The sequence below is a fragment of the Anolis carolinensis genome, unplaced genomic scaffold, assembly GCF_035594765.1.
Source record: "Anolis carolinensis isolate JA03-04 unplaced genomic scaffold, rAnoCar3.1.pri scaffold_38, whole genome shotgun sequence".
NCBI lineage: Eukaryota > Metazoa > Chordata > Lepidosauria > Squamata > Dactyloidae > Anolis > Anolis carolinensis.
The window spans coordinates 175,712-198,887 of record NW_026943847.1 but is presented as its reverse complement, the minus strand read 5'-3'; the positions used below and the strand labels follow the sequence as shown (position 1 = coordinate 198,887).

Genomic DNA, 23,176 nt, shown 5'->3' with positions numbered 1-23,176 from the left:
AAAATCCTGAGAATTCTTGGAAATATCATTCTGTCGACTGTCCCTTTGTTCAGCTCTGATTCCAATACCTGTCTAATTCTGCACACCTTTTACAGGGGAGCTGCAACTTCTTCACATATGAGAATTTAGGAAAGTGGCTGCGGATAATTTGGGATTTTCTAACATTTAGAATAAATATACAGAGTGTTTCAAAAAGATGCACTCAATTGGAAAGAGCTAGATTTCTGCAGATGTGAAACTACCATGAGTGACACTCTTACCACTTGAAGGAGAGGGGCAGAGTTTGACGGCTGCTCTATGCCTCTCCCTGTGCACAAAAACCTCAAGCCCCAATCATTCACAAGCACAGAACATAGAACACATGATATTAAATGTCGCAATCTTGCGAATGAATGAGGCTGGGGCTGTTTGTGTGCTGGGAGAGGCAGCGTAGAGAGAGAGAGCTGAGCCTTCAGACACGCAAAGACTAGCCTGCCTGGTTGGGAGGAAAAACAAGGTTGAATACCACACCAATCATAAGGTGTATAGCCGCCTATGCGTATCTGATGCTACGGGAAGTTTGTTTTTTTTCATGATCCGTTCTCCGGCCCCTCTCTCCAGCCAATCTGCTCCCTCCCTCTATTTTCTTCTCACACAAACACTCAGAGAGATTGAGAGAGAGAGAGAGAGAGAGAGAGAGAGAGAGAGAGAGAGAGAGAGAGAGAGAGAGAGAGAGACTGACTGACTTTGACTTGACTCCAGTTATGGAAATCTTCCCACTTGAGTCTGAATTGGTGCTTATTATTATTATTATTATTATTACTCTTATGTCATATATTTCTAACACAAGCCCTGCCTTGCGGACCCTCAGTGACTGTGACGATTTAGGCTAATACTGCCTTTTGAAACAGAAATCCCCATCAGTGAGGGAGCCTTACCGAGAGAGTCCACAATCCCATTCATCTCCTCCATGACCTGCTTGTGCAAGGCTTTCTGGTCCGGATTCAGGAGAACCCACTCCTCCAGGGAGAAATCCACAGCCACGTCCTCAAAGGCGATTGGGCCCTGGCGGAAGAAGAAAAGATTCCCTCCTCACGTGAGAGATATCAAGAAAAATGATGACAAGAAATAATTTAAAGTAAACTTACATTCCTGCTGGTTGCTTGAAAGGGAAAGGGCGAAGGCCTCCATGCCACAAAGGTAAGCTTTGTAGAGACGACGGGTTGGTCACAGTCAGAACCATTTCTTAATTGATATATAGAATCAGAAATGGAATCAGGGTATGTTCCCCATTTTATTGTGATGCCCACAACTGGACACAGTGTAATTTCAGGTGAGGTCTCCCCAAAGCAGAAAGAAGGTCGCCATGACTTCCCTGAATCTAGACACAATATTCCTTGGGATGCAGCCCAAAATCCCATTGTCTTTTCAGCTGCTGCATCACATTGTTGGCTCATGTTCCACTTGCAGTCCTCTAACACTCCAAGATCCCATCATATGAATGATTGTCAAGTCAGGTGTTGCCCCTCCTGTACCTGTGCATGGCATTTTTCTCCTGCCTAAGTGTACTTCTCTACATATATTCTTGTTGACATTAATTGGGTTAGTTTTGGCCCAGCTCTCTAACATGTTCAGGCCATTTTGAATTGTGATCCTATCTTCTAGACTGTCAGCTATGCTTGCTAATTTTTTGTCATCTGAAAATAAGATACGCATGTTGAGCAGTACTGGGCCCACTCCACCCGTTGTCACTCAAACCATTACAAATCCACTGAACAGGAGTATTATCCAGCCCACTTTTTACTAGTTGTTTATAAAACCAGGAGAGGCCTTTCCAAAGGTCTTACTGAAAGCAAGATGTGCTACACCCACTGCATTTCCTTCATCTACCAAGCTTGGAACTCTACTGAAAAACAGATTAGTCTGGCATGACTTGTTTTGGAGAAACCCATCTTGCCCTTCAGTGATTACAGCATTTTTTCTAAGTGATTCCAGATGGCCTTCTTCATGATCTGCTACTTATGCTTATGCTGTTTAGTCGTTTACATTCTTTGGTGATCCTCCCCTTTCCATTTCATGTACATGTCCCTTTTAAATCTTAGCTCCGTTGAAAGTTCTTTGAACATCCATTCTGGTTTCTTTAGTTTTCTCTTCATTTTTTCCCTTCCTTGTAATTGTGCCTTCAGTATTTCACTTCTAAGGAAACGCCTTAAATCTTGTCTGTTTAAACAGATATTTGGCCATTAATCCTGGAACCAAAGGCACCCCGGCAGGCCCCGTCCTCCTCTCCCAGGAATCCTCCTGCTTACCTGACTCAGTCCCACTCCATCGCAAAGGGGGAGAAACGGCTGAGGATTCGGCCACAGCATCATTCCAGACCCTGGAGAGAGAGTAAGGGGTGGAAAGCTGGTCACAGAAACAGGCCTCAGAGGTGACCATTGCAGTCCTATAAAGAAACCAATGAGGAAACGACCCTAAGAACACAGGCGCATTCAACAGCCCAAGAAGATCTACAATGTGAGGGTTTAGGACTTTATCTCACAAGCAGTGCTGTGAATATGTTGGAATGAAACTAGTACTGGGCTTGGTAGTTCAATTGACTAAAGTGATTCTTTGCTGTTTGTCTTCCAGCTCAGTTTCAGGGCTCAGCTCAGCTTAGGGTCCCACCTGGGAAGATACTGAAGGGCTACCTAAAATAACCCAATGCCTACATATAAGAAAAACAACAACAACAAAACAACAACAATAATTTTATTTCTTATTTGCCTCTCCTTGCAGTTTGTGGCGGGTTACAACACAATTTTAAAAATACGAACATTGCCAAAATTCAACAAAGATGCATATTAGGGCTCTGACTTTGGCTCAAAACTTCCCCCGTTGTAATGGTCACATGGTTTTAATTGTTTTAATTTGATTTGGATACCAGATTTTATTTTTCTTTTATGTTTGGGTTTTTTTTTTGCATGTTGTATTATATGTGGCATTTAATTCTGCCATTGTGTAAGACTGCTCTGGGTCCCCCTTGGGGAGAAGATCAGTATATAAATTAAATAATAAATAAATATTTCTATAAAAGATCCACATTAAAACTACATTTCTATAAAATACTTATCAAAGTACATAGGTACATAAGTTTAAGATATATACCAATCTCAATGACCCAAAATGTTCACCTTCTGAAGCTCAAACTGTGTAAATTCCCCAAAGCGGGATTTCCACTGGCACAAAACCCCAAAACTCCCAGAAGAGTTCCTTCTCACCCGGCAAGGCGGCAGCCCCGTCTCCTTCCCGCTTCAGCTCCTTCTGCCTGAGACTCTGGGTGGTGTCTGGTGGAGATTCCTCTGGTGCAGGGACTTCCATGGAGTTATTATTATGGGCCTGGAAGAGCACATCGGTCCCATCTTGGAAGAAAGGCAGGATGTACGTTCAACCTGTCCATCAGTCCCCAGGTTAGTGAAACCCAGAGGGAATGCTCTCACCTGTCCTTCCTGCTCCTTGTCCTCGGCCCGACTCAGGAGGAAGCCTTCCGCCAGGGCCACCGCCTGGGAACAGGTCTCTGCCCCACACTCTCGGACCCAGCTCCCCATCTCTGGGGGCAGGATGCTCAGGAACTGCTCCAGGGTCACCAGGTCCAGCACCTCGGCCTTGGTGTGCTGCTCTGGCTTCAGCCACTGGCGGCACAGATCGTGGAGACGACTGCAAACCCCTCTGGGTCCTTCACCCTCTTGGTAGGAGGACTGCCTGAAGCGCTGGCGCTGTGTGTCCGAGCTGTCAAGGTCCACACTCAGGGACTCATGTCTGGTTCTTTCCCAGGATTCCCCACTGCCCCCAGGTCCTGCTTCAGGCCCACGTGAGTTGGGTCTCTCCATGTTGGAACCACTCTGGTGAAGAACCCAACCGTATCCAAGATGTTTTTCCTCCTCTTCTTTCTTTCAAGGGAAGGAAATCCCTCCACAGGCTCTACTCCAAAATTCTCAGCCCAAAATCACATTTCCTCTGTGAAAGAAAGGCAGAAAGGTTGTGGGACCAGGCTTTTGAGCAATAGTAGCAGCAGAAATGACAACTACAGTAGAGTCTCACTTATCCAAGCCTCGCTTATCCAAGCTTCTGGATAATCCAAGCCATTTTTGTAGTCAATGTTTTCAATATATCGTGATATTTTGGTGCTAAATTCGTAAATACAGTAGTTACAACATAACATTACTACTTTTTCTGTCAAATTTGTTGTATAACATGATATTTTGGTGCTTAATTTGTAAAATCCTAACCTTATTTGATGTTTAATAGGCTTTTCCTTAATCCCTCCTTATTATCTAAGATATTCGCTCATCCAAGCTTCTGCTGGCCCATTTAGCTTGGATAAGTGAGACTCTATATGATCCAAGGTATAATGACAGACCCGGTTTGGACTTGAAATGCGCCTTGAATGTTTATTTATATGTATATTTATGGAGGTTTGAATGTAATTTAATTTAAATGGAATTTTGAAATGTGACTGTAATTGTTTGATATATGTGTTTTATATTGTAAGCTGCCCTGAGTCCCCTTGATGGGTGAGACATGGAAACTATTCTAGAGTACAAAATCCCATTAAGACCAGAACTTTTTCTACTGGGAAACATCAAGAAAGACTCTTTCTTTATATAACAACAGAAGCAAGAACTGAATACGCAAAACTATGGAAACAACAAGACATGCCAACACCAGAAAACTGGATGACAAAAGGTTTCGAAGTGGCCAAAAAGGACAAACTAACTTCAGCTGCACAACAAACAAATATACAGAAACTTCCAAGAAGAATGGAAGCCCTTCACTGAATTCACAAAGCAAAGGAAGATGACCACAGCAGGATCTGTTGACTAAAGTAATATTAATAGTATAGTTACATTTTGTACTATTTCTGAACTCTTTATTCAAGAGACTTTGAATCATTGACCTATCAGCACTCTTTGATTAGAACACAATCTTGTTAATTAGATATTTTAGAGCGACACATATATACAAACACATATTTGTGTAGTGTTTAAAGAAGAAAAGATAACCATGTAACATAGAGAGAGAGCAACTGCAATGAATCACTCTGACCAGGAGGTCATGAGGTCGAGGCCCGCTCGGAGCCTATGTTTGTCTTGTCTTTGTTCTATGTTAAAGGCTTTGAATGTTTGCCTATATGTGTCATGTGATCCGCCCTGAGTCCCCTTCGGGGTGAGAAAGAAGGGCGGAATAGAAATGCTGTAAATAAATAAATAAATAAATAAATTGATATTTCGGATCTTTATGGCAGTCGTTATGATGAGATGAAATACATGCAAAGAACTGGAAAAGGAGGCGGGAAGGAGGCTGGATAGCGTGGGAAGGCCTGAGTCCTGAGGAGAAGAGGGCGTTTGTTTCTGTCTCAGAGGACATTTGGATCTTCCAGAACTTGAGGCCATGTTTATAATCCTAGGCCTTGGGTGAAAGAGAGGGATGTGAAGCCATAACAAAGAGCAGGCCTCTCTTCCCTCTCCCTCGGTGGCACAGAAGACATTGATATCGTTCTTTTGTTAATAGCTTAAACTATACCTCATTAGTTATACATCAGACCCATAATATTAAATATTCAAAACAATCCTACCTTTCCTTTTGGCACCCACGGTGATTTCCACCCTTAAAGATGAGGTAAAGATTACCTTTAAAGCTGAGGTAAAGATTACCTTCAAAGCTGAGGTAAAGATTACCTTTAAAGCTGAGGTAAAGATTACCTTTAAAGCTGAGGTAAAGATTACCTTTAAAGCTGAGGTAAAGATTACCTTCAAAGCTGAGGTAAAGATTACCTTTCAAGCTGAGGTAAAGATTACCTTCAAAGCTGAGGTAAAGATTACCTTTAAAGCTGAGGTAAAGATTATCTTTAAAGCTGAGGTAAAGATTACCTTCAAAGCTGAGGTAAAGATTACCTTCAAAGCTGAGGTAAAGATTACCTTTCAAGCTGAGGTAAAGATTACCTTCAAAGCTGAGGTAAAGATTACCTTCAAAGCTGAGGTAAAGATTACCTTCAAAGCCGAAGTAAAGATTACCTTTAAAGCCGAGGTAAAGATTACCTTTCAAGCTGAGGTAAAGATTACCTTTCAAGCTGAGGTAAAGATTACCTTCAAAGCTGAGGTAAAGATTACCTTTCAAGATGAGGTAAAGACTACCTTCAAAGCCGAGGTAAAGATTACCTTCAAAGCTGAGGTAAAGATTACCTTTCAAGCTGAGGTAAAGATTACCTTTAAAGCTGAGGTAAAGATTACCTTTCAAGCTGAGGTAAAGATTACCTTCAAAGCTGAGGTAAAGATTACCTTCAAAGCTGAGGTAAAGATTACCTTCAAAGCTGAGGTAAAGATTACCTTCAAAGCTGAGGTAAAGATTACCTTCAAAGCTGAGGTAAAGATTACCTTCAAAGCTGAGGTAAAGATTACCTTTCAAGATGAGGTAAGGATTACCTTTCAAGCTGATGTAAAGATTACTTTTCAAGCTGAGGTAAAGATTACCTTCAAAGCTGAGGTAAAGATTACCTTTCAAGATGAGGTAAAGATTACCTTTCAAGCTGAGGTAAAGATTACCTTTCAAGCTGAGGTAAAGATTATTTTGAAGGTAAAAACCCCGTCAGACCTACACTTCAGGTTCTCAAGCGACACTTTAGGAAGCCGGGAAACCTCGCCGAGCGGAGGCGGAGAGAGGAGGCTGCTTCCCCGACACGACCCGTCCACGCAGAGGCGCCTCCCGCTCCTTGGCCTGGCCCCCCCTTCTCCGCTTCAGCAGCCTGCCTGCGATGAGGAGCGGGCCAGGAGAGTCCGGCCCAGAGGCGGGAAGGCGCGGGCGAGTCTGCCTGGAGACGGGTGACGCGGCGAGACGAGGCCGATTCCCATTGGCCGATTCCTGGAGTGACCGTTAACGGCAGAAGGGCGGAGGGGGGGGCGGGGCGGGGGCGTTCCTGCCCGGAGACCGATGACGCCGCTCTGAGAGGAAGGCGGATTCTCATTGGCGGAGAAATGAAAGAAGGGGCGTGTCTGTCCGCCTGCCTCTCCGCTTGTCTCGGGCCCCGCCCCTCTGTGGGTCTCCTGCCCGCGGCCGCCATGTTTCTTGAGGGCGGAAGTCCAGCGAGAGGCGGGAAGACTCGGGGAGGGAGGGGCCGGGCGGCGCTCTTTCCTGTCAGAAGGAAGGAAGGAAGGAAGGAAGGAGGCCTTTCGGAGAGAGAGAGAGAGAGAGAGAGAGAGGAGGAGGTGAGTGGGGGGAGGGATGGGGGGCGCCCCCTCTGCCCTCAGGCCTTCCTTCCTTCCTCCCTTCCTTTCTTCCTTCCTTCCTTCTTTCTTCTCGGCCTTTGGGAGGGAGCGGCCTGTCTGTCTGTCTGTCTGTCTGTCCCGTGACTCTGCGGCCTGCTCTCTCCTCTGCGCATGCGTCCTCTCCCTCCCCCTCCCCCCCCTCCAGAAGACTGTGACGCGCTCTTGGTGGGGCTGCCCCTGAAGAAGGCTGTTTTCATGTTTGTCTTGTTACGCATTTTCAATGGTATCCTGAGGCTTTCATGCCAAGCTGCTTTGAGTCCCTTTTGGGGAGATCAAGCGGGGTATAAATATCCCAACAAACAACCACGAGCAGTTTTGGTTCTTGGCCAATGGACAGAGCAGTTCAAGCCCAACCTTCACCCTCAGTCTTCAATTCAATGTGGCTTTGTTTTTATAGGCATTCAAGGCGTCAGATGGTGCCCTTGTTGTCAGCCGCCCTCAAGGATGTCAATACATCTCTCCCTCAAACGGATATACAGCAGAGTCTCACTTATCCAACAGAAACGGGCCGGCAGAATGTTGGATAAGCGAATATGCTGGATAATAAGGAGGCACTAAGGAAAAGCCTATTAAACATCAAATGAGGTTATGATTTTACAAATGAAGCACCAAAACATCATGTTAGACAACAAATTTGACAGAAAAAGTAGTTCAATATGCAGTACTGCTATGTAGTAATTACTGTATTTACGAATTTATCACGATGTATTGAAAACATTGACGACAAAAATGCGTTGGATAATCCAGAATGTTGGATAATGATGTAAATTTAGAGCAACGGGAAGAGCCAGGGAGGCAGTTCCATCTTGTCTCCTGTGCCATAGCAACATGCTGTGCTAATTTTATATACATATATATATATAATATACAATAATTTATAAATATACAATATATTGTACGTACTTGTAATATTGATAATAATATTATAATGCAATACAATATTATACTAATTAATAATATAATATTAATTATATATTATATATTAAATGTAATATTACTAATAATATTACCATGAAATTATATAGTACAATATAGTAATTTAATGGCTTATATTGTGCTATGCTAATAATATATTGTATGTACATTTGAATTGTAAGCCGCTCTGAGTCCCCTTCGGGGTGAGAAGAGCGGCATATAAATGTAGTAAGTAAATAAATAAATAAATAAGTCTCTCCCTCAAACGGATATAGTCATTTTTTCCAACCTCTTTCGGGCGGATGAGTTAGAAACCCAGAGCTCAGGGGTAGATTTTGGAGCCTCCAGTGGCCTAGGGGATAAAAGCCTCGTGGCTTGAAGGTTGGGCTGCTGACCTGAAGGCTGCCAGGTTCGAATCCCACCCGGGGAGAGCGCGGGTGAGCTCCCTCTCTCAGCTCCAGCTCCATGCGGGGAGATGAGAGAAGCTTCCCTCCCACAAGGATGGTAAAACAGCAGAACATCCAGGCAACGTCCCCTGGGCAACGTCCTTGCAGACGGCCAATTCTCTCACTCCGGAAGCAACTCGGGTTGCTCCTGACACGAAAAAAAAGCGATAGATTCTCCTGAATTGACCGACTGGCCCCCTGTTTCAGTAGTGAAGGAGCAGACCTGATCGTTGGTCTAAAAAATGGAAAAGTACTTGGATCGGAGTTAATTATCCCGGAGATTTTGACATCGGATCCTGAGTGGTGGACTCTCTTCTTGGTGGCAGTCTTCACCATCATTAACAACACGGGCATCCTACCAAACCACTGGCAATTTGCCATTATAGTTCCAATCTACAAAAAAGGTGACCCTCCCGATCCTTCCAATTACTGGCCAATTAGCCTTCTATCGGTAATTGGAAAGCTTTGTGCAAAATTCCTATTAATAAAGTTGCAGACCAGGCTGGACCAGAACAAAACCATCAGCCCTGAGCAAACGAGTCCGTAAGGATAAATCCGCCTTGGATCACTGCTTCGTACTTTCTCAAATACTCCACGTGTTACTGCATTACTCCCAGTTTTTAATCTCTCTTATCTTGACATCCATTGCTTAAACTACTAAAAAGAATCCCCCCAAAAGTTGATCTGTCTTCTATATTATTGTCCATTATTTTTAAATCTAGTAGTCCTGCCTTTCTTCTTCGGTCATCTTCTTGTATTTGATCTTGGTTCAATTGCTTGTCTTTTCTTTTCACTATTTATACCCCGCCCTTCTCGCCCCGAAGGGGACTCAGAGCGGCTTACAGAACACGCATACGGCAAACATTCAGTGCCTGATTCTACAATTAACAAGGACAGACAACGCAGACACAGGTAAAAACAACTTTTCCCATCTTATTTTCGGCATCTTGGAGGCTGTGCTCAACACTGGACATGGGGGAGGGGGGGGGGCTGTCACTTCATCTTCCATGTTGAGGAGCTTCTTCCCGATCAGTGTCCTTAAGGGCATCTTTATTACCTCCCCACTGAAAGCAGTACCTATTTATCTACTCACATTTCTGCTTTCGTCCTGCTTGGTGGGCAGGTGAGCTGTGGCTATTTAAAATTGAAATAGACTGAACACATTCCAATTCCAATTAACACGTTAAAATATGATACGATGTAACAAGTGACACAAGGTAAATGACAATATAACAAAATTTGAAAAATGTTCTGCTCCTGGTTTGAAAGTATCGTTTCCTGTTTTATTGTGCATTCCTTACTTGGAAAGGAGTTGCTCTACTCCGAAAACTTGGTTTTGTGGCTGCCACAAAGGAGTGAGAATTGAATTGGTTGAGACCTGGTGATGAGGAATTTATTGAAAAACCAGAGCAAAATGTGCTACAGCAGGATGTCCCTCCCGCAGAAACCAAGTTTTTGGGTTTGAGAAACTTTCCCCATGTTTTTGTGATGGAATCCATTAGGAAATGGCATTTCTTAAGTTCTTCTTGATTGTTCCTGGCAACTTGCTCCTTTTTAAAGAAAACTGTGGTATCGTTGTATTTATTACCAAATGAATTTTAGAAGATTATTAGTCAAATCTGTTTGTTAGTAAGTTAGTTATACGTACACGAATTAATAGATACCATTATCCTTCACCCCCCTTTCCCGCTACACAGCCTTTCTATGAACTAATGTCTCTTACATGAGGGGTTTGTCCATACTATTTAAAACAGATATAAAACAATCATCTGTTAAAGCACCACATTTTAAAATCTCATTCTTCTTGATCTCTTGTTCAGCCCATTTTTTCTTTTTTTATCTTCCGATCAGCGTTTTTAGTTCCAACTACTCATAGTTTTTTGGACTTCTCCTTTCTTTAATATCTGCTTTCACTACGTCCTGCTTTCACCATTCAAGAATATAATCTCGCTCATTCTTGTTTAAAGGCATTGTGGTCTCTTTCTTGGCCTTTGTTTCCTGTGCGGCATTCAGCATTTGCTTCAGAGGTCTGAACAACCTGTGTCTCCTTGTATATTCCAGCTCTTTTTGAAGAGATTTGGTTTGGCCTCTTCTTCTGGCCCCAGATCTCTTCTGTGGTATCTCCCAACTAAATTGGAGGCTTCTCTTGTTCCACCTATAATAATAATAATAATAAACAACTTTATTTTTATATCCCGCCCCATCTCCCCAAAGGGACCACAACAGGAACAAGCCCAAAACAACAACACAACATATTTGACAGAAACTTAAAACATTCCAACGATACACAAAATAAAATATGGACAATACATTAAAATCCAAGCAGATAAAATCAGAGTAATTAAAAGCAAACCAGCGGGGACAGGTTTCATAAAGTGCTGTTTAATGGAAATAAGTAACAGCGATAAAGTGCCATATGCTTTTAAAACATAAAGAAGTATTCTGATGACAGCTCTATTGGGCCTATTCATTCAAATGCGCTCTGGAACAACCATGTTTTCAATTCCCGGCGGGAAAATGGGCAGGGAAGGCGGTAACCTGATCTCCTTAGGGAGAGAGTTCCAGAGCCGGGGGGGGGGGGGGGGCACTGCCGAGAAGGCCCTCTCCCTCCCTCGTCCCCACCAGCCACATTTGAGAAAAAGACTCCTCTCGCTCCCGCCTTTGTCTCAAATGCGGCTGGTGGGGACGAGGGAGGGAGAGGGCCTTCTCGGCAGTGGCCCCCATCCCGGCTCTGGAACTCTCTCCCTAAGGAGATCAGGTTAGCTCCTTCCCTGCCCATTTTCCGCCGGGAATTAAAAACATGGATGTTCCAGAGCGCGTTTGAATGAACAGGCCCAATACAGCTGGCATTAGAATGCTTCTCTCTGTTTTAAGGGCATACGGCACTTTATCACTCATTTCCATGACACAGCACTTTATGAAACCTGTCCCCGCTGGTTTGTTTTTAATTCTATGATTTTATTGCTTGGATTTTAATGTATTTATTATTTATTTTGTGAATCGTTGGAATGTTTTTGGTCAAATGTCTTGTGTTGTTGTTTTCGGGCTTGTCCCTGTTGTAAGCCACCCCGGGTCCCTTTGGGGAGATGGGGCGGGATATAAAAATAAAGTTTATTATTATTATTTATATTATAACAGATTTCATATGCAATAGGGTAACAGTGTAAATCAATGTTTCTCAACCAGGGGGTCGGGACCCCTGGGTAGGTCACGAGGGGGATGTCAGAGGTGTTGTCAAAGACCATCAGAAACACATATTTCTGATGGTCTTAGGAACCCCTTTGGCAGTCCTTGTGAATGTGATCAACAAATTCTCTGGTTAATTTGGCTCGGAGCGGTTTACAGAAATAGATTAAAACAATACACTTAGCTTTAAATTAACAATAACAACAATAAAAACAACAATAAAAACAGACATAGCCCCGAGTTTTTCACCCATTGAATGCTTGTCGGAAGAGCAAGGCTACAATCGAGAAGGCTCTCTGCCTAGTAGAAGACAAATGATAAGTCCGTATGTTAGGGACTTCAAGCAAATTTTGGTCTTTGGACCGAAGTAATATCTGGGGTTGGTGGTGGGATAAGCGGGCCCTCAGGTACGCCGGCCCCAAACCATGTAAGGCCTTAAAGGTTAGTACCAGTATCTTGAAAGTAGTCCGGTACTCAATCGGTAGCCAGTGCAGCTGTTGTAGAATTGGGGTGATACGCCACCTCGCCGGCACCCCGGTGAGAAGACGAGCTGCCGCATTTTGCACCAGCTTCAGTTTCCGGATCACTGACAGAGGAAGGCCAATGTAGAGGGCGTTACAGTAGCCGAGCCTCAAGGTGACCGTCGCCTGGATCACCGTAGCCAGGTCGTTCCTAGAAAGGTAGGGAGCCAGTCGCCTAGCCTGACGTAGATGGAAAAACGCAGATCTGCTCACAGCAGAGACCTGGGCCTCCATTGTGAGCAGAGGGTCCAATAAGACACCAAGACTTTTTACAGAAGATGACGGACGCAGTGTCTCGCCATCCAGGGTAGGCAGCTGCATCTCCCCCCCACCCGGACGGCCCAGCCAAAGGATCTCCATCTTCGCTGGATTCACCCTCAACCTGCTGGCACGCAACCATCCAGTAACGGCCTCAAGGCACTGATGGAAACTATCGGGTACGGAGTCCGGCCGGACCTCCATCCTCAGAATGAGCTGATTGTCATCAGCGTACTGGTGGCACTCGAGCCCAAAGCTCCGCACCAGTCGGGCAAGCGGTCGCATATAGATGTTAAATAATAGAGGAGAGAGAATAGCTTCCTGTGGACCCCACAAGTTAGCGGAGACCTCTCGGAAACCATCCCTCCCCTCACCACCCGCTGTCCCTGATTCTGGAGGAAGGAGGACACCCATTTAAGGGGTATCCCCCTAACCCCCGTCATGGCTAGGCAGTGGGTCAATAGATTGTGATCGACCGTATCAAATGCTGCTGTGAGATCCAATAACACAAGCAGCGCTGATCCGCCTTGATCCCTTTGGCAGCGAAGCTGATCTGTGATGGCAACTAGCACAGTCTCCGTCCCGTGCCCCCTACGGAAGCCGGACTGGAAGGGAACAAGTCCGGCTGTGTCATTGAGGAACTGCTGCAACTGTTCCGCTGCTGCCCTCTCAACCACCTTGCCCAGAAACGGAAGATTCGAGACTGGGCGGTAGCTAGCGGGAACCGAACGATCCAAGTCTGGGCTCTTCAGCAGCGGAGATACCATCGCCTCTTTTAAACCCTCTGGAAAAACTCCTTGCTCAAGGGAGCTATTTATTATATTCAACAGAGGTTCACGTAATCCCTCCAGGCAAGATCTTACTATCCAGGAGGGACACGGATCGAGGGAGCAGGTGGTCGGCCTAGTTGCAGTCATCTGGTGGCACAAGCTATACCTGGTACTACCCAGATGACGGTCAGAAGCATCATCTTTAGCACATAATTTTAGTTCGAGCCACAACATTGTTTCCTGTGCAAAAGCAAACTTTTGCCTTTATTTTTCCTCCATTTACAATGTAATGTCTTCCTGTCCTTGTTGCCTTTCTGTGAATCCGCTGCAGTTTGCCAATGTCCTTTCTAAAATGGACTGAACTGAGCAGAACTGGGCAGGAATCATGATGTCTCCCACCCAAGGGTGCTGTTGGAGTGCAGAAGGATCTGGAGGGCAGCAGGATTCCCACTCACCCTGGGGGTCTATCCATCTGTCTCCTCTATACCGCCTTCTCTCATGTACTGCTGCTAGGCTGAGTGCCTTGGCTCTGGCTGAAGTTACATACCTTTGTGGTATAGGTTTTGTAAGAATGCAGTATGTCAAGGAACTTTGTGGCCTAATGTGCTCTCAGTGTCTCCAGGCGCCTTGCTTTAGAAACGTGGGGCAGGGATCACGCTGCAGGGAAAGAGAGGATCAGGAAAATATCTCTCCCCCAAGTTGGAGGAAGTATTTTTCTCCCAAGACTGATCACTTGGGATAGTCTGTCCATACAGATGGCCACTCAGGTTTTGAGTGGAGATGTGAAGAAGCGGGATCTAGGTAGGAAATGCTTTGCATCGTTAGGCCCTTTCCGTGTTGACCATATTATTAGAGGCCTTCCTTTACCAAGGTTGGATTAGACACAGGATCTTAGGCCGCTATCCCCTTTGCAGGGATTGTTCTTTGTTGGGCAAGTGTTAAAGTGCTTCTCAGCAGGCAACGGGCTCTTACCAGTTGGGCCAGTCTTTCTCCCCTCTTCCCCTGTGATTGCTACAGCACTAGGCTATTGTTCTTCATGTTCAATGAGATCTTTCTGTACTCTGCTCCTAATAAGATTTTCCTCTTATTCATCTCGCAGGTAACCTCTAAACGAACCTTATGAAGAAAACATTGCCGTTTGCCTTACGTCTGAAAGGAAAGTACGCAGGATTAACAAGAACAAGAAATAAATTGGAGAAATTATATTTCAAGCTACATGCCTTTAAATGTAAGGAAAGGGAGGACTGTGCTGTAAAAAGAGGGGTTGGTAAAGAGAAAATAAGGCTACAGCAATACAGAGACTGGGAAGAGGAAATGTCCTATTCAGGAGTCCATATCTGTGAACTTCAGGCATAATATTAGAATAATAAATGTTTAAAAAATGGAAACTTCATTGTCAAAATCACACACAGGGGAGAAGCGACATAATTGTAAGGACTGTGGGAAATGTTTCATTGAAAGAAGTTCTCTTGCTAAACATCAACGAACTCACACAGGAGAGAAGTCATATAAATGTGTGGAATGTGGAAAGAGCTTCAGTGACAGTGGACATCTGCGTATCCATCAAAGGATGCACACAGGAGAGACGCCACATACATGCATGGAATGTGGAAAGAGCTTCAGTCAGAGTGGAAATCTACGCACCCATCAAAGGATTCACACAGGGGAGAAGCCACATACATGCATGGAATGTGGAAAGAGCTTCAGTCAGAGTGGAAATCTACGCACCCATCAAAGGATTCACACAGGGGAGAAGCCACATATATGCATGGAATGTGGAAAGAGCTTCAGTAAGAGTGGACATCTGCGTATCCATCAAAGGATGCACACAGGAGAGAAGCCACATACATGCATGGAATGTGGAAAGAGCTTCAGTGAGAGTGGACATCTGCGTATCCATCAAAGGATACACACAGGAGAGAAGCCACATACATGCATGGAATGTGGAAAGAGCTTCAGTCGGAGTGGAGATCTGCGTATCCATCAAAGGATGCACACAGGAGAGAAGCCACATAAATGCATGGAATGTGGAAAGAGCTTCAGTCAGAGTGGACATCTGCGTATCCATCAAAGGACTCACACAGGGGAGAGACCACATACATGCATGGAATGTGGAAAGAGCTTCAGTCGGAGTGGAGATCTACGCACCCATCAAAGGACTCACAAAGGGGAGAAGCCATATAAATGTGTGGAATGTGGAAAGAGATTCAGTGAGAGTGGACATCTGCGTATCCATCAAAGGATGCACACAGGAGAGAAGCCACATACATGCATGGAATGTGGAAAGAGATTCAGTAAGAGTGGAAATCTACGCACCCATCAAAGGATGCACACAGGAGAGAAGCCACATACATGCATGGAATGTGGAAAGAGATTCAGTGAGAGTGGACATCTGCGTATCCATCAAAGGACTCACACAGGGGAGAAGCCACATACATGCATGGAATGTGGAAAGAACTTCAGTGTGAGTGGACATCTGCGTATCCATCAAAGGACTCACACAGGGGAGAAGCCACATAAATGCATGGAATGTGGAAAGAGCTTCAGTGAGAGTGGACATCTGCGTATCCATCAAAGGATGCACACAGGAGAGAAGCCACATACATGCATGGAATGTGGAAAGAGCTTCAGTCAGAGTGGAGATCTACGCACCCATCAAAGGACTCACACAGGGGAGAAGCCGCATACATGCATGGAATGTGGAAAGAGCTTCAGTCAGAGTGGAGATCTGCGTATCCATCAAAGGATGCACACAGGAGAGAAGCCACATACATGCATGGAATGTGGAAAGAGCTTCAGTCAGAGTGGAAATCTACGCACCCATCAAAGGATGCACACAGGAGAGAAGCCACATAAATGCATGGAATGTGGAAAGAGCTTCAGTGAGAGTGGAAATCTACGCACCCATCAAAGGACTCACACAGGAGAGAAGCCACATAAATGCATGGAATGTGGAAAGAGCTTCAGTCAGAGTGGAAATCTACACACCCATCAAAAGATTCACACAGGAGAGAAGCCACATAAATAGGACAAGTGCAAAGAAGCAGAATGGTTGTCCAAAGAACTTCTAACGACTATGACTCAAAAGGGACATGAACAGGAAGTGGAAGGGGAAGAAATCATATAACCATAGAGTTGGAAGAGACCTCATGGGCCATCTAGTCCAACCCCCTGCCAAGAAGCAGGAAATTGCATTCAAAGCACCCCGGACAGATGGCCATCCAGCCTCTGCTTAAAAGCCTCCAAAGAAGGTTCCACAGCTGAACTGCTTTCACAATGAGGAACTTCTTCCTTATGTTCAGGTGGAATCCCCTTTCCTGTATTTTGAAGCCATTATTCTGCATCCTAGTTTGCAGAGCAGCAGACAATAAGCTTGCTCCCTCCTCCTTATGGGATTTTGGCCTGCATAAATAGGGGCAGAGTGTCTAGATCCAGGGAAGTCATGCTCCCCCTCTATTCTGCCTTGGTCAGACCACTTTACCTGGAATCACACTGTGTCTAATTCTGGGCACTGCAATTGAAAGGAGACGTTGACAAGCTGGAATGTGTCCAGAGGAGGGCAACTAAAATGATCAAGGGTCTGGAGAACAAGCCCCATGGGGAGCGGCTTAAAGACCTGGGCATGTTTAGCCTGCAGAAGAGAAGGCTGAGAGGAGACATGATAGCCATGTACAAATACGTGAAGTCATAGGGAGGAGGGAGCAAGCTTGTTTTCTGCTGCCCTGGAGACTAGGACGCAATGGAACAATGGCTTCAAACTACAGGAAAGGAGATTCCACCTGAACATCAGGAAGAACTTCCTCACGGTGAGAAGGGCTGTTCGGCAGTGGAACTCTCTCCCTCGGACTGTGGTGGAGGCTCCTTCTTTGGAGGCTTTGAGGCAGAGGCTGGATGACCATCTGTCGAGGGTGCTTTGAATGCGATTTCCTGCTTCTTGGCAGGGGATTTGAGTGGATGGCCCATGAGGTCTCTTCCAACTCTGGGATTCAATGATTCTATGATTTAAAGTGAGTAAATCGAGATAAAAATCAGCATGCAGCAAGAGTTTTGTAGATTGGTTTTTCTATTAGTTTTGTTCTTTTTATGTAGGTTATGTGTCCTTGAAGCTTTAATGTTTCTTATGTAGTCCTTTCCTTAAAAATGCCAAAATTGTAATTTATATTAAGAATTATCAGAACAACCTATTAAGAGGACAGAAATAAAGCCAGGAAAGCTCCAGTTCTGGACGGATTGGGAACAGAATATTACAAAAGTATTAGAGAAATACTGACTGCAACAATATTAGAATTGTATATTGGAATAATGATTGTGGAGAAAATACCAGAATCATGGAGGAAGTCATTCATAATATTAATATGAAAAGATTTAACAGACCCAGGGTCTTACAGGCCTACATCATTAGTTAATCAGGATGCAAAGTTTTTATCAGTTATAATAGCCAATAGAATGAATAAATTCATGTACAAGTATATATTGAAAGATCAATCTGGGTTTGTAAAAGGAAGACAAATGTTACGTTTGATAGGGAGAGTATGAAACAAAATATGTGTGTCTCAAGAGAGGAAGTTAAAAGTGGGGATACTAGCATTAGATATATTTAATGCTTTGATTGTGTAGCATGGCAGATAATAAGTGAGATTATGAATTAATTTGGAATGGGAAGTAGAATAAAAGGATGATTAGAACAATTTTATTTGCTATGGTGATAGAATTATTTGCAAACGCCATCCAAAAAGGTAAGAATGTAGAAGGTGTAGGAATAAAGGAAAAGCAGAAGGTGAGCTTATTTGCTGATGACACATTGTTATTGATTAAATATCTGGGTAGGTCAAATGGATAGGAGAGAGGATCATTAAAAGATATTTGGGAAAACAACGGGTTTATATTATACAAAGAAAAAAGAAAAAGACTTTATAGAACAGAGCCATACGGGAATTAGAATCAAGAACAAATTAATATACCTGGGAGTAAGTATAACAAAGGACTTAAAAGAAATAGAAGAGGTAAATGTAGTAGCATTGAGGAAAATAGTTCAAAAAAAATTAATACACATCTATCTTGGTTTGGAAAGACAGCAATACTAAAAATGAAAATGCTTCTGAGGATAAACTTTATACTTACATATACCTTATATTTATAACGCCATTTCAGATTACAGAAGAAGAGTTGAATACATTATTTCTTTGCAACATTTCTACCCCACCTTTCTCCACCCCAAAGGAGACTTATTTGGACAAATGATAAATACTGTAATGGCAGTCAAAGAAATTGACGAAACAAGCTACAGAACAGATCTCAAAAAGAAGAAGGATTAGCGCTTCCTCATATGAAAAAATATTATAAAGCAAACAGACTGAGATTGGTTATACAAGGAATGATGAAAAGGAGGATGTAGAATAGTTAATAATGGATTCAGGAAAAGTGGAAGAAGAAATTCGGAATATGTTTTAAAATAGTTTATGAGAAAAAAAATTAGGTAAACTGGGAACCCAATGTTGAGTAATGCAGTAGAAATATGGAACAAATACAGGAGAAAGTTAATAACAGATGGCTCAATAATAACCCCAATTATAATGGAAAAGACATTTTCAAAAAATAAAAAATATATATGATGGATAAAAAAATTAAGGGGAAAAACTTAGATAAAATAGGGGATTGGCCAAAGGTTGGAATGAAGAAAGAAAAGATTAGGAACATAAAAATTTGAAAGGAATATCCAGTAAAATTTCTAAAATATTAATTGAAAAAAACAAAGGAAAAGTAAAGAATAACACCTTCAAGAAGATTTGGAAAGAAGATATAGGAATGAAAATCAATGAAACAGAGGGGTTACAATTATGGGGACAAAGACACTTGAAAAATATATCCATATGTGTTAAAGAAAATTATTATTTAGTTGATATGGAAATGGTACCTCACACCCATAAGAATAGGAAATATAAATAAAAACTACTCAAACAATTGCTGGAGAGGATGCCAAGAATCGGGAACATACATACATATGTGGTGGCAGTGTCAATATATAAATAATTTCTGGGGAAAAGTATTAAGAGAGATAGACACAATGAACATTCAAATAGAAAGAAGTCTTAGCATGGCTTTATTCTCATTATATAATAATAAACAGTTGGAAAAAGAGGACAAAGATGCGATAACAAACGCATTAACAATTGCAAGACTGCTTATAGCAAGGAATTGGAAAAGGGAAATAAATATAGAGATAGAAGAATGGTATAAGGAAGTATGGAAACTGGGAAGAAATGATAGGTTGACGTGGAGAGGGATTTAGAAACAAAGTGGTTGTGATGATGTCTGGAGAAAATGTATTGGAAGAGGATTCAAAAAGAAAGACAGAATTACCTCCACAAGAGGGAATGAAAAGGAATTTTGGACAGATGATAAATAAAAAAAGTGACTTGGGGGAGGGTAAGAAATCTGTATAAGCGTGAAAATAACAGTAGATGCCAAATGTTAACGTACTGTAGATTGTACTGAATATAATGTGGCTGCTGTAAAAGGATGTACGATTTTTTTTTAAAAAAATAATAATAAATGTATTTGTAATTTGTATAAATATGCATTTGTTTTTCTTTCTTGTCTTTGAATATAAATTATTTTTAAAAACAGATTATGATGTAGCAGCTATAAAAGCCAATGTGCTTCTAGGCTGTCCCGATAGGAGGATTCTGTCTATATCCAAGGAAGTCACGGCCTCCTTTCTTCCGCTTTGGTCAGACTCACCTGGAATGACCCTGTCTCCAGGTCTCGGTCCCACAATTCAAGACGGATATTGACAGGTCAGAATATCTCCAGAGACGGGATGTAGAGAAGGGCGGAGAGAGACAGCTGGGTATGTTTCACTTGGAGGAAAGAAGGAAGGGCTTCTCCCTCGGCAGGAAGGAAATGTTGGATCCCAAAAGGGTTGGCCGTGGTCAGGATGAGAGGTGGACGGAGAGGAAAGGCGTGTCCATGAGACCCCGTGTTGCCTCCTCCTGGAATGGACTCCTAGGACCCTAGAGCCGGAAGAGACCCCCAAGGGCCACCCCGTCCTGCCCCTGCCATGCAGGAAGGCACAATCAAAGCACTCCCGATAGAGAGCCTCTGCAGAGAAGCCTCCAGAGAAGGAGACTCCACCACACTCTGAGGCAGCCTAGGCCACTCTCCAACAGCCCTTACTCATTCTTATTGTGTATCTTTGTATATTAAGAGAAGACCTGTAAATAGTTATAAGTAGTGAATAAATCAAGAATAAAACCTCCAAGGATTTTGGATGAAATTCAGAACTCAAGAGTGTTTATTCAAAGAGACGAACTACTTTACAAGGCCAGAGGCTGTGAAACTGTGACCAGGACTCTGCAGTGTTTTGGGGGTTGGAATCAACTCCTTGCCTATGAGACAGTCTGTCCCATTGTATAGCTGGAGGAGGCCGTGAGAGGACTGAATTCACCTGCCTGTCTAGCAGGGGTCTTGTGTGTGTGTTTTACTCTGCTTCTCCTTTCCTTCCATCACTCATTAACACCGACTAGTTGTGCAGGCCTCACCTACACAACAGAAAGCATTTCCTGAAGGTAAGAGCTGTTCAGTAGTGGAGTCTGCTCCTATCGGGAGTCCATAAGAGTCTCCTTTGGAGGTTTTTAAGCTGAGATGGTATGACCATCTGTTGGGGGTGCTTTGGTGGTTTATTCCTGCGTGGTCTGAAGATGATTAGCCCCTCAGCACACAACCCAAACTGACTGGGAGGAGGAGGAGGAGATGTGTGTTCTTTCGCCATGAAACCACTGATCCCGTGGGTCGTGGAGTCCAGCCCCATTCTCTCCAAGCAGCGTCACCAGCCAGACCATCCTCCGCAGGTCGCTCTCCAGCCCCTTTTTGGGGTCATCCAGAGAGAGGAACCCCCATCTCTCTAGGCCCTTGCCTTCTTACCCAAATCAGAGATTCACAGAACAGTATATTTGGAAGAGACCACGAGGGCCATCTAGTCCAACCCCCTTCTGCCAGGCAGGAAAAGCAGAATCCCTTCCAGAATCCCCGCAGGGTTCAATACTGTCTCCCACGCTGTGTAACATCTACATGAAGCCGTTGGGAGAGATCATCTGAAGTTTTGGAGTTCAATGTCATCTGTACGCAGAGGTCTTCCTTGTCAGTCGCAAGGCCAAACAGGGCACAGGGTCACAGCCTGTGTTGGATGGGTTACCTGTCCAAACGTCTCTCCCCTTATGAACCATCTCGGAGTCTAAGACCGTCTGGAGAGGCCCTGCTCTCAATCCCGCCCTCTTCGCTGGCATGATTGGCAGGGATGAGAGACAGGGCCTTCCTTCTCGGTAGTGGAAAGGATGGGAAGAGAAGAGAAAAAGGAAGGAAGGGCAAGAGAAAAGAAGACAAGGGAAGGGAAGGAAGGAAGGGGAAGAGAAAATAAGGCAAAGGAAAATATGGGAAGAGAAGAGAAAAAGGAAGGAAGGACAAGAGAAAAGAAGACAAAGGAAGGGAAGGAAGGAAGAGGAAGAGAAAATAAGGCAAAGGAAAATATGGGAAGAGAAGAGAAAAAGGAAGGAAGGGCAAGAGAAAAGAAGACAAGGGAAGGGAAGGAAGGAAGGGGAAGAGAAAATAAGGCAAAGGAAAATATGGGAAGAGAAGAGAAAAAGGAAGGAAGGGCAAGAGAAAAGAAGACAAGGGAAGGGAAGGAAGGAAGAGGAAGAGAAAATAAGGCAAAGGAAAATATGGGAAGAGAAGAGAAAAAGGAAGGAAGGGCAAGAGAAAAGAAGACAAAGGAAGGGAAGGGAAGGGAAGGAAGGAAGGGGAAGAGAAAATAAGGCAAAGGAAAATATGGGAAGAGAAGAGAAAAAGGAAGGAAGGGCAAGAGAAAAGAAGGCAAAGGAAGGGAAGGAAGGAAGGGGAAGAGAAAAGAAGGCAAAGGAAAATATGGGAAGAGAAGAGAAAAAGAAAGGAAGGACAAGAGAAAAGAAGACAAAGGAAGAGAAGGAAGGAAGGGGAAGAGAAAATAAGGCAAAGGAAAATATGGGAAGAGAAGAGAAAAAGGAAGGAAGGGCAAGAGAAAAGAAGGCAAAGGAAGGGAAGGAAGGAAGGGGAAGAGAAAAGAAGGCAAAGGAATATATGGGAAGAGAAGAGAAAAAGGAAGGAAGGACAAGAGAAAAGAAGACAAAGGAAGGGAAGGAAGGAAGGAAGGGGAAGAGAAAATAAGGCAAAGGAAAATATGGGAAGAGAAGAGAAAAAGGAAGGAAGGACAAGAGAAAAGAAGACAAAGGAAGGGAAGGAAGGAAGGGGAAGAGAAAATAAGGCAAAGGAAAATATGGGAAGAGAAGAGAAAAAGGAAGGAAGGGCAAGAGAAAAGAAGACAAGGGAAGGGAAGGAAGGAAGGGGAAGAGAAAATAAGGCAAAGGAAAATATGGGAAGAGAAGAGAAAAAGGAAGGAAGGACAAGAGAAAAGAAGGGAAGGGAAGGTAAAGCAAGGAAAGAAGGAAGGAAGGGCAAGGGAAAAGAGGGCAAAGGGATGGAAGGGAAGAGAAAAAGGGAAGTAAAGAATGGCAAGAGAAAATAATAATGATGATGATGATGATGATGAATCTTTATTTATATCCTGCTTTTCTCCCTCACTGGACCCAAAGAGGCTTACGACATATTAAACTCACATAAACAACAATCAGAGAACATCAATAATATAATATAATAGGATAAACAGATTAAGAAAAACAATTATAGTTTGCATTCAAGTTCATAAGGCATCAAATGAGACATATATTGTACTCTACTCCAGTCCATAACATATGATGGGCAAAGGAAGG

General features: G+C 43.5%; 1 protein-coding gene and 2 long non-coding RNA genes across 4 annotated transcripts in view; 1 reads left to right on the top strand and 2 right to left on the bottom strand.

The window, feature by feature from the left end:
- The window catches only part of LOC103281777 (zinc finger and SCAN domain-containing protein 2), a 45,334-nt gene extending 28,107 nt beyond the window's left edge, over positions 1-17,227 (top strand). The window contains exons 1-2 of one of the 2 annotated variants that reach the window (XR_010001546.1): positions 8,254-9,553; positions 14,476-17,227. This is a non-coding gene — a long non-coding RNA (zinc finger and SCAN domain-containing protein 2). Of the gene's footprint in view, positions 1-8,253; positions 9,554-14,475 lie in introns of those variants that run through there. The other variant, XR_010001549.1, reaches the window with a different exon arrangement.
- LOC134294950 (zinc finger protein 91-like) overlaps positions 1-23,176 on the bottom strand; it is a 39,308-nt gene that overhangs the window by 5,156 nt on the left and 10,976 nt on the right. The window lies entirely within an intron of this gene.
- Positions 10,009-14,527, bottom strand: LOC134294951 (uncharacterized). Its single transcript, XR_010001552.1, has 2 exons — positions 14,349-14,527; positions 10,009-10,796 (listed from the first exon to the last, which is right to left on the bottom strand). It is a non-coding gene; the product is annotated as an uncharacterized LOC134294951 (long non-coding RNA).